Source organism: Sus scrofa, chromosome 15 (genome assembly GCF_000003025.6).
Source record: "Sus scrofa isolate TJ Tabasco breed Duroc chromosome 15, Sscrofa11.1, whole genome shotgun sequence".
NCBI classification, from domain to species: domain Eukaryota; kingdom Metazoa; phylum Chordata; class Mammalia; order Artiodactyla; family Suidae; genus Sus; species Sus scrofa.
This window is the reverse complement of record NC_010457.5, coordinates 131,087,416-131,099,535: the sequence shown is the minus strand read 5'-3', so window position 1 is coordinate 131,099,535 and position 12,120 is coordinate 131,087,416. Positions and strand designations below refer to the sequence as shown.

Here is a 12,120-nt window from a genome sequence, read left to right as displayed (position 1 = left end):
GTCTGGGACTAGTGGCACCTTCGCGAAACCAGCCGCAAACTTCTGCAAAGTGTGAGCTTGGCTGCAGGCGCCTCCCCCTTCCCCTTCAGGACTTAGATCCGGATGGTTCCCCCCTTGCCTCTTTGGGGCATATTTCAGGGCTACCTGAAATACTGCCTCCTGCGCTGTAGTTAGTGGACAAAACAAAAGATGTCATGGTCACCAGTGAGAACAGCCACTCCCAGGGCCAGCGAGCCCTGAGGGAACCTAGGAAAGACACAAAGAAGACTGGTCCACAGCTGCAGGGCACATCCAAGAAGTGGTTCCAAGAAGCCAAGACCCTGGCATCTTCCCATAGAAACTGGTTTTCTAGAAATCTTCTGTAAATTCGGTTTTCTGTAAATCTTTTGTTCCTACCACCCTCCCTTTGTTGCAAAAACTCATATATCCTAGCATCCTCCCTCGCCTCTCGGAGCGTTTCTCAAGGCTTCCTGAGATGCTGTCTCCCAGGCTTAAGTCCTAATTTCACCCCAAATAAAACTTAAATCTCACCCCCAATAAAACTAAACTCTCAACTTTCAGGTTGTATTTTATTTTTTTAGTTGACAAGTCTCAAGGTCATTCCTAAATCAGTTTCTGCAGTGAGAGAGCAAGAATGGTGGCAGAAAAAGGGAGGGACTATGCTGGGCAGGTGGAAACAGCAGAGACGCTCTCCAGAGCACCAGAGGTACACAGATCCCATGGGCATACTGAGCAGGTCCTGGTGACTTTGACCTGAAGGAGCTAGAGTGGAGTCAGAAAAACAACATAAATGATTAAAAGGGATGCTGTTAGTGGACCATTGACTGAAACCACCCATCCTGCCCTGGCACGATAATAGATAAGAGCCACTTGCACGTGTTTTCTCGCAGCAGGAGGCCCTGATAAGGAACATGATGGTGCCCTGAAGACTAACTGGGAGGATATGGGAGGGGCCAATGGGGGGGAGACGACCAACTTCCCCAAACCGCTGACCCTGGAATCCATCTTGACTGAGAGGTTTGTGTGCCACCAAGAAGGACCCTGAGCAAAACCAAATATGGGCTGAGAGAAGACCACTGGCCAGAGACAACCTGGAAACTAATCCCATTCCTGCAAAACCAGAGATTGTGAGCCACCTGCAGAGCTATTCTCCTGGGTTCCCTCACCTGCTGCTCTCTGGCCCGGTGCCCCTTCCCAAGAAAGTCTCTTGCTTTGTCAGCGCATGTGTCTCCTCGGACGGTTCATTTCCAAGTGTTAAAGGCGCATTCTCAGACCATGGAAGGGGTCCCCTCTCCTGCAACGATTCCAGGCCAAGGAAGGAAAAAGCACCTGGAGACACAAAGGCATGAATTAAAGAAAATCCACTTTGCCTGGAACACTCACGACACAGAGATGTAGCAGGAGATGACACCAGAAAAGTGAGGCGGGTGGGGCCAAGGAGGTCTTTAAACAGCTGGTCAGGGAGATTGGGATGTCTGTTTTTTGGGTTTAGGTGTTTTTTTTTTTTTTTTTTTTGCTTTTTAGGGCCACACCCATGGCACATGGAGGTTCCCAGGCCAGGGATCAAATCAGAGCTGTAGCTTCTGGCTAACGCCACAGCCACAGCAACGCAGGATCTGAGCCACGTCTGTAACTTACGCCACAGCTCACAACAATGCCAGATCCTTAACCCATGGAGCGAGGCCAGGCATTGAATCTGTGTCCTTATAGATGCTCGTCGGGTTTGTTAACTGCTGAGCCACCACAGGAGCTCCCAGGACGTCTATTTCTTTAAGGCAAGTGTAGCCTATAGAAAACAGGGGGTGTTTGGAAAGGAAGGAAGGAAGGAAGGAAGAAAAAAGGAAAGGAAGAAGAAAATAAAGAAAGGAAGGAAGGGAGAGAGAGAAAGAGAGAGGGAAAGAGAGAGGAAGGAAGGACAAAAGAGAGAGAGAGAAAGAGAGAAAGAAAGAAAGGAGGGAGGGAGGGAGGGAGGGAAGGAAGGAAGGAAGGAAATAAAGGAAGGAAGGGAGAGAGAAAAAGAGAGGGCGAGAAAGAGAGAGGGAGAGAGAGAGGAAGGAAGGACAAAAGAAAGAGAAAGAAAGAAAGAAGGAGAGAAAAAGAGAGAGAGAGAGAGAGAAAACAGATACACATATTTAGAAAGAGAGAGAGAGTCTAGAAATTCATGCCCAACTGGAGGCAGCGTGATGCTGGTGACGTGTAGGAACTTTGGTGCCAAACTGCCTTGATCCAAATCCCAGCTCGCAAGTTTCTTCACCTGCGTGTGCCTCTGCTTACTCACCTGTAAATGAGGAACTAACAGCCTCTTCCTCGCAGAGGTGTTGCAAGCATTGAGCAAAACAGATAAAGATCTGAGCCTAGTGCCAGGCACACTGTAGTTACTGTGATTGCCCTGAGAGCCAGCACACGGCAATGGCGGACCAGTTGAGTGGCACCAACCACCAGTAACACAGCACCAGCCTAGCGGTAACATGACTGCCTGCTTGATTCACTACAGGACCATCGCTCCAAACGACTGTTGTGGCCAACGTTTTTAAAAAATTAGTTAATTATTTTTATTGAAGTTTAGTTGATTTACTGTGCTGGGTGGTTTCAGGTAGACAACAAAGTGATTTGGTTGTACATACATTTTTTTTTTCAGATTCTTTTCCCTTATAAGTTGTTACAAAATACTGAGTATAGTTCCCTGTGCTATCCCGTAGGACCTCGTTGATTATCTATTTTATATGTTGTGGAGTAGTTATATTAATCCCAAACTTTTTTTTTATTTTTGTTATACCAATTTTATTTTGACTTACTAAATGATAGATGAAAATGCATTTATCTGGTCTGATGGGTGTGGTACTATGCAAAGTGTAGGATGCTCCTTGATTTCTTTTTTTTTTTTTTCCCACTGTACAGCAAGGGGATCAAGTTATCCTTACATGTATACATTGCAATTACATTTTTTTTCCCACCCTTTGTTCTGCTGCAACATGAGTATCTAGACAAAGTTCTCAATGCTACTCAGCAGGATCTAATCCCAAACTTCTAATTTATCCCTTCCCCACATTGGTAATCATAAGTTTGTTTTCTATGTCTGTAGGTCTATTTCCGTTTTGTGCATAAGTTCATTTGCATCATTTTTTTAGATTCTACGTATAAGTGATATATGATTTTTGTCCTTCTCTGGCTAATTTAGTATGATAATCTCTAGGTCCATCCATGCTGCTGCAAAGAGCGTTATTTCATTCTTTTTTATAGTTGAGTAATATTCCATTGTATAAATATACCACACCTTTGTTATCCATTCATCTGTCCGTAGACGTTTAGGTTGCTGCCACGTCTTGGATGTTATAAATAGTGCTGCAGTGAACACTGGTATGACCAGCTTCTTAAAACTCAATTAACTGTGTGTAGATCTGGGACTTCCTTCTTGCAGCCCTTGGGCAGAAAGCTGATTAGAAACTGTTCGGGGAGTTCCCGTCCTGGCTCAGAGGTTAGCGAATCTGACTAGCATCCATGAGGACACAGGTTCCATTCTTGGCCTTGCTCAGTGGTTAAGCCTCCTGTGTTGCTGTGAGCAGTGGTGAAGGTTGCAAACACAGCTCAGATCCTGCACTGATAGGTCTGTGGCATAGGCCAGCAGCTACAAGTCCAATTCGACCCCTAGCCTGGGAAGCTCCATATGCTGTGGGTGCAGCCCTAAAAAGCAAAAAAAAAAAAAAAAAAAAAAAGAGAAACTTAGAAACTGTGATTCTGGGCAGGGAAGGGTATGCCAAAGGGTGTGTTTTACTGGTTATGTTTGAGTAGGAAGCCAATTTCTTCAGCGGGTACCCCAAACATCATTATTTGCAAATTATTCTCCTTGGTCCCACGCAATTTCTCCAAAGAAGGTTTGTCCAGCCTCTGTGTGGGGTACACAATTCAGACTGGTGTCTGGGGAGCATGGGAGGTGAAGGGTGCTGCTGGTGGTTGTTGGGGGGTGTCTCACCATTCAGTGGGCTGGCTTCACCCCCCTCTTCCAGCTCTCTGTCTGGACCCCCACCTCCATCCTGCCTGCTATCTGAGTCTGCATCCACTTCTACTTCCATTTCTCCAGAAAATGACCCACTGTGCAATGCTCGGCCACTTGTCTGATACATTTAGCCTGGAGAGCGTTTTGACCATCGGGAATTTTTTAAAACTCCCAGGTGATTCTAACGCTCAGCCAATGCTTGAAACCACTGCCTTAAAGTAACTGTTAGGTTTGCTGAGAGAGGAACACACAAGGCCAAGTCAAGAAAGTAAGCGAGATTGATCAGGGCATCCAAAGCACATGGCCTGAGCTCAGGGTGGCATCAGCTGCGATTTGAGGAGGTATTCTGCTTATAAAGGGCTGGTGGTGGGAACGACGTGGCAGGGCGGGATGTGGCAAAGAAGTACCCGTCTCCTCTCCATGTCTCATATCTGGGGAGCATTGCAACCACCCTGTAAGGGCAGGGATTGATGTAAGCAGGCAGGATAGTCAATCCTTGGTCAGCGACTTTCCACATGTTCTTGTCCCGTGTTGCTCAGCCCACACAGTCACGTCCGCTCTCCCCCTAGGAACTGCTCATAACGTGTCCCAAATGTCAATTATTTGCCTACCACCTTGCTGAACAATTTTCTATTTATAACTCTTTTTAAATGAATTTGGCTTTCAACTTAAATTTTATTTCCAAAGGATGTGTCTTATCATTGGTATAAATGGAAAACAAGACCCCTTGCCAAGACCAACCTAAATGGATAGAAGAACAAAACATCCCTCTCCTCACTCCCCTCAGCCTCCTTTGTTTTATTATTATTATTATTATTATTTTGTCTTTTTAGGGCCACACCCAAAGCATATGGGGGCTCCCAGGCTAGGGGCCTAATCGGAGCTGTAGCCACGAGCCTACGCCAGAGCCACAGCAACGTGGAATCCGAGCCAAGTCTGCCACCTACACCACAGCTCACTGCACCGCCATATCCTTAACCCACTGAGCAAGGCCAGGGATTGAACCTGCGTCCACATGGATGCTAGTCAGGTTCGTTAACCACCGAGCCACGACGGGAATTCCAATCCTTTGTTTTACTTTATAACACGTGTCACCACCTGAAATACTGCATATTTTATTCTTCCCTAGAACACAGGGTCCTTGAGCACAGAGGCTCCTGTCAGCTTTGCCAGGGCAGTCTGGCACATCACCTGAAACAAACCTGGCACGTGGTAGGGAAGCTCTCAATACCTATGGTTAAATAAGCAAATGAATAAAGGAAGTCATAAATAAGTAAATGAAAATAAACAAGGTTATTAATTCCAGCTACATGGGTACTACCAGACGACTACTAAGCCTACAGTCTGCTTTCACCTTTTTTTTTTTTTTTTGTCTTTTTAAGGCCGCACCAGCAGCATAGGGAGGTTCCCAGGCCAGGGGTCGAATGGGAGCTATAGCCACTGGCCTACACCACAGCCACAGCCACACGGGATCTGAGCCACATCTGCAACCTACACAGCTCACGGCAACTCCAGATCCTTAAACCACTGAGCAAGGCCGGGGATCGAACCTGCAACCTCATGGTTCCTAGTCAGATTCGTTAGCCACTGAGCCACGATGGGAACTCCCTGCTTTCACTTTTAATACATTAGAGACAGGCATGAAAGACCTTTCAATTCCTAACCAAGACTTTCTCCTTGGCTATTCAAAGGACTTAACAAGAATCGGACATGCACGTATTTATTACTGATTTGTCAACCCCTAGAAAGAGTGTCCAGCACCTTGTAGGAGCTTAATCATATTTTGCAATGCATGAAGGAGGCAGTGTCAGCCAGTGCACAGTTGAAAATCACTGGCGTTCCCATCTCAGTCTCTGGAAGATATTGCCTTCCATCATTCTGGCAGATGGTCCTGCCACCCAAGAAACACATCCTCCTGTTTTTGCAGCCAACACAACTTCTAGGAGCAATGTCTCCCTCACTCTTCTCAGGTATATCCAAATAATAATTATAATTATCATGATTATTATTATTGCCTTTTTGGGCCACCCCTGCACCATATGGAAATTTCCAGACTAGGGGTTGAATCGGAGCTACAGCTGCTGTCCTATGCCACAGCCACAGCAATGAGGATCTGAGCCTCGTCTGCAACCTACAGCATAGCTCACAGCAACGCCACATCCACGGCCTGAGCCACAGTGGGAACTCCAGGTATATCCAAATTGAGTCGGGCCAAACCACTTTTTTTTAAGCCTCCCCATTGACAGTCCTGCCTCCATGGAGGTGTAAAACCACACGAAGCATGTTTGATTGTGGGTGGGGTTTTCTTTGTTTTTTATCCCATGTATCCTAAAGACCTCACTGTGGTTCAAGCGGGCAGGACCCCAGGCTATTGACACACCCATATACAATGCTGACCTCAACCACAGTGAAGCCCATTTCACTGTGTTTCATGTAGGAGCAGCTAAGTAACCCCCCATCATTCAATCTATCACCACAAGGTAAAAGTCCTCGAGGGCTGGGTTCAGGATTGAACCATCCATTCTTGACAAGGGTTTTGAAAGACCGCTCCCTTGTCTAGCTGCCTTGGTCCCCATGGAGCTACTCACATAAAGATTGGGAACCAGCACATGGCTTAGATGGACATCTTTTTTCACGGCTGAATACAGGTTTATTGTGGCAAGATGGACATCTTTATTTTAACACCTTCTCCCCCATGTTCCACCTGCTTATCTCACCTATCAAGGGGAAAGGGGACCATAGTCAGGCATTTAAAGAGCATCTCTTGGGGGGACAGTCTTCTTTGCAAACATTCATTTCTCTCCGCTGAGCAGCTCTCTTAGTGCCAAGAAGCAGGGTTGCTCTGCTGGGACCGATGCATCTGATCCACCCCCACCTGGTCTAGGGACCACAGGTGGGCTCACCTTCCACAATCCAAATGCACAATGAGGCTCCTAAAAGGGGCATAGAGGGAGGTAGAGAGGGTGGGATGAACCCAGAGGAACTAAGAGATCATCTATCTGAGCAAAGGAAGCTCCTTGCAGCTTTTCTGTATTTTCTAGGACTGCTTAAGCTCCCCAACCATAGGCTGGGAAACAGGAAGAGAAAAAGCAGTGAGATTAGCCAGTTTCCTGCAACATTGTTAGTGAAGGTCACAGGAGCACGGTTTGATACTATATAGAATTCAGCACTGAAAAACTTCAGTGAGAAAATAACAGCAAACACTCATGTCCTGCTCCGTGCCAGGCATTGTTCTAAGGACTTTACATACTTTCTAAATTCTTCTTTGCTCCTAAATACTTCGGGGAGCATTTCCAAAGAACAAGGACATTCTCTTACATAATCACAGTAAATGTTTCAAAATCAAAAATTTAACAAAGTTTGTAATACGATTACCTGATTTCCAGCCCCGAGTCAGATGTGGCCCAGTTGGTTAAAGCCATCCAAGCATCACACGCTGCATTTAGTTGTCACGTCTCCTTGATCTGGACCATTTCTGAACCTTCATTTATCTTGCATGATGCTGACCTGCTTGAGGAGTACAGCCCAGTTATTGTTTAGCCTGTCCTTTAATTCGGGTTCGTCTGATGTGTCCTTACAATTAGAGAGAGTTAGGTATTTTTGTCAAGAGTCTCACAGAAAGGATGCACTTTAGGACATGTGGGTTGACTTCATAGACCCTAAGTCACCGACACTTCGCCACAATCCAAGGGGTAGAGCCCTTCCTCCTCCTTCTCCTCCTCTTCTTTTTTTCTTCTTCCTCTGGTCCCCATTTTACAGACGATGGCACTGAGATGCAAAGATGCTAAGTAACCTCATTAAAAGGTCACGTAAGTGGTGAAAGTTGAGATTTGAATCCAGGCAATGAAGCTCCACGGTGTATACTCTTCACCATTCATTTTTGCTGCCTCTTCAAAGGCCTCTTCTGGAAGCCATTTTTTTCTCCAGGGTGACATGGGTTTCAATGACACCATCATAACTACATTAGAATCAAGTCCCAGGAGTTCCTGCCGTGGTGCAGTGGAAACAAATCTGACTAGGAACCATGAGGTTGCAGGTTCGATCCCTGGCCTCACTCAGTGGGTTAAGGATCCAGCGTTGCTGTGAGCTGTGGTGTAGGTTGAAGATGCGACTCCGATCTGGCATTGCTGTGGCTTTGGTGTAGGTCGGCAGCTGTAGCTCCGATTAGACCCCTAGCCTGGGAACCTCCATATGCTGCGGGTGCAGCCCTAAAAAAAAAGACAATTTTTTTTGTCAAGTCCCCTAACAATTTGCCAAGCACTGTGATACCACCGTGTTTTACCTGGATTATCTTTTGTTTTGTTTTGTTTTTTTGGCTGCTCCCATGGCATACAGAAATTCTCAGGCCAGGCGTCACACCACAGCCGTGACCCAGGACAGTCACTGCTTGGTGACTGTGACTGGTTCTTAAAAGCAGTGACAATGACAGGTCCTTAACCACTAGGCCACCAGGGAATTCCTACATCCATTATCTTATATAACGCTTTCACCGTCCCTTCGATGTAGTTCTGTCATCCTACGGGCTCCAGGGCGAATGCACAGACTCCACAGAGCAGAGCGGAGGAGCAGGCTTCCAGCTCAGGTCTGACCTCATCCAGGACGCCTAAGCATTATACATTCTTGGCTTCTGCCACGCATGCTCGGCTGCTTCACAACCAGGGAGAGAACAGCGCCTGGCTATTCATAATCACTGCTTACACAGTCCTAAGGGTTTCCCAGTGCTGGCCTTTGGCCTTCACAGTGCATTGAAGTCCTCTGACCCTTCCTTGCAGAGGAGCCAGGGCCCAGCTGGGGAAAGAGCACTTGAAGGCCGATCTGTCCTCAAGGTGGGGTGAAAACTGGGGACTTGAGACACAAGGGCAAGTCAGCAGGAGCAAGGATCAGGAGGAAGTCGAAGGTCAAGGGTAGAACAGAGCAAAGAGGTCCAAGAACATTGCTACAAAAGAGCTGGAGAGCTGCAGCCCATTCTGATAAATCTCTGGCTCATGGGTTTCCTACGTTTGTCTGTCCTGCTTAAGGGTACAGGGTAGAAAGAGTTCCCACTGCGACTCCATATTATCGGTGGCATCTCTGCAGCACCAGGACATAGGTTCGATCCTCAGCCTGGCATGGTGGGTTAAAGGATCTGGTGCTGTGTAAGTCACAGCTGCGGCTTGGATCTGATCCCTGGCCCAGGAACCCCATGTGCTGTGTGGTGGCCAAAAAAGAAAAAAAAAGTTACAGGTAGACATGTAAAAAAATTCACCAAAGGGAATTCCCTGGTGGTCTAATGGTTAGGACTTGGTGCTTTCACCACTGCAGCCTGGGTTCAATTCCTGGTCTGGGAACTGAGATCCCACATCAAGCATGCAGCAGAAAAAAAAAAAAAAATCACCACAAATGATCATAGAAAGAGAATCAGAAAAGAGAACCATCTTCCTCTATGCAGAGTAAAAGAACCTGCCAAGTGATACTCCCTAACTCATCCATACATTGTTCTTCAATAGCCTGTATTAATTCTACCAGATAACGCACTTGTCCCACAAGGAAAGAATGGTTCAAGTACTTCCACCCAAACTCCTTTCCTCTTAAATTTAGGGCATCCACAGCTCATATCTTCAACTGGTGTCATCAGAACCACTTGCCCGTGCAAAAAAAAAAAAAAAAAAAAAGAGCTTATTGTAGATGTGACTGACAAGAAAAAATGCTAGCTAGATCTTTGTCATCCATATTCAGGACTTTAAAATTTATTTATTTATTTATTTATTTATTTATTTTTGGTCTTTTCAGGGCTGCACCAGAGGCCTATGGAGGTTCCCAGGCTAAGTGTCAAATCGGAGCTGTAGCCACTGGCCCACACCACAGCCACAACAATATCAAATGCGAGCCACGTCTGCAACCTACACCACAGCTCACGGCAATGCTGGATCCTTTACCCACTGAGCAAGAGCTCACGGCAATGCTGGATCCTTTACCCACTGAGCAAGGCCAGGGATTGTACCTGTGTCCTCATGGATACAGGTCAGATTTGTTTCCGATGAGCCATGATGGGAAATGCCTTTTTTTTTTTTTTTTTAATTTTTGGCCATACCCAGGATATGCAGAAGTTCCCGGTCCAGGGGCCGAACCTGCAACACAGCAGCAACCTGAGCCATAGCAGTGACTATGCCAGATCCTTAACCCAGGGAACTTCAGACTTAGTGCTCTTTATTGATGTACCTTCTCAAAGATTATGATGTGGAGTTGACTTTTGAATGTTAAGCATGCATGTTTAATGCCAATGATTCATTTTTGGACACTCAAAATATTTTCAAAATAGTATGTTACAAGTGTGCTCTGTTTTATGGGAAATAAATTTAAATCCATATCTATTAAGGAGTTCCCACTGTGACACAGTGAATTAAGGATCGACTGCCGCAGCTCAGGTCACTACAGAGGTTCAGGTTCTATCCCCAGCCCAGGGCAGATCCTTAAAAAGGATCCAGCCATTGCCACAGCTGTGATGCGGCAGCTCAGTTTCAATCCCTGGCCCAGGAACTTCCATATGCCATGGGTATGGCCATTAAAAAAAAAAAAATCCATACCCATTAAATAGATCAGTTGACATATGAAGATATCAACATGTGAGGATTCTTCCAGCCTCAGAAGGATTCACCAGGCATTTCCATTAGTAAATTCCCTGAAAGAATTTAAAATAAGATTTGATCAATTATGATGAGTGTATAAAATTTTTTTTGAGCATATGAAATCTTGATTTAAAAAATGAAAATTTGGGAGTTCCCCTGGTGGTGCAGCAGAAACAAATCTGACTAGGAACCATGAGGTTGTGGGTTCGATCCCTGGCCTTGCTCAGTTGGTTAAGGATCTGGTGTTGCCATGAGCTGTGGTGTAGGTCACAGACACAGCTCAGATCCCGAGTTGCTGTGGCTGTGGCGTAAGCTGGCAGCTACAGCTCCGATTAGACCCCTAGCCTGGGAATCTCCATATGCCACCAATGTGGCCCTAAAAGACAAAAAGACACACACACACAAAATGAAAACTCATAAAAGCCAGACTACATTCAATATCTTGTAATAACCTATTATGGAAGAGAATGTTAAAAAAGAATACATATATGTATTCATGTATAAAACTGAATCACTTTACTGTACACCTGAAACTAACACAACATTGTAAAGCTAGTATATTTCAATAAAAATTTTTTAAAACTATTAAAAATTTTAAAAAAATAAGATTTGATCTACATGAAACTTTTCAGGGAAATAGGTGTTAAATAAAAGAAAAACCTATAGATGCAAGAGAAAGCCATAATCATTTGCTACCTAGCATCATTGATTTCATTAAAAACTTTGAAATCAGGAGTTCCCATTGTGGCTCAGTGGAAACGAATCCGACTAGCATCCATGAGGACACAGGTTCAGTCCCTGGCCTCACTCAGTGGGTTAAGGATCCAGCATGGCCATGAGCTGTGGTGTAGGTTGCAGACGCGGCTTGGATCTGGTGTTGCTGTGGCTGTGGTGTGGGCCAGTGGCTACAGCTCCGATTTGACAGCTAGCCTGGAAATCATATGCCACGTGTGCTGCCCTAAAAAGACAAAAAAAAAAAAAAAATTGAAAATAATTTATATTATCCAACAATACAACTCTGATGAACCAAGCATTCCTTTTTTTAAAGACAGGTGTGAGAAAATGTTTGATTTCCAAGTTAGTGGTAGAACTGGCGTTTTAGAGCTTCCACACTTATGAAAGTATATGCCACTACAGGAGGATATTGGTTACCTTTATCAGAGAGAAAACTGTAACAACCTTGGAAGACTAATGTTAAAACAGGAACATGCTGCTCATTCTTCACTCTTGACTGTTCTTTGAATTGGAAGCCAAGGTAAACATAAGCTTGCAACTCCCTCGGGGTGGGGCAGAATAAGTTTTGTAGGATAAAGTCTGGGGAAGTCCTAGACCAGGAAGAAAATCCTGAAGTGCTTGGGATTTCTTTTGCATATTGCTTGTTAAAAAAGCACGCAGTGGGAAAAGCAAATGGCCTTCTCAGGCCAACACATGAACTTGACCTGCAGGGAAACACCAGGGCTTTGTTGCGACGTGTCTGTCTGACAGAGATGTATGGACTGGGAGACAAAGGAGGAGGCTGTA

At 45.4% G+C, this 12,120-nt stretch overlaps 1 long non-coding RNA gene across 2 annotated transcripts; it reads right to left on the bottom strand.

The window, feature by feature from the left end:
* Positions 568–8,036, bottom strand: LOC106508137. Of its 2 annotated transcripts, none has more exons than XR_002339075.1 (3): positions 7,370–8,036; positions 1,137–1,329; positions 568–762 (listed from the first exon to the last, which is right to left on the bottom strand). It is a non-coding gene; the product is annotated as an uncharacterized LOC106508137 (long non-coding RNA). The 2 variants fall into 2 exon arrangements; XR_002339074.1 differs by having other exon boundaries at positions 1,167–1,329.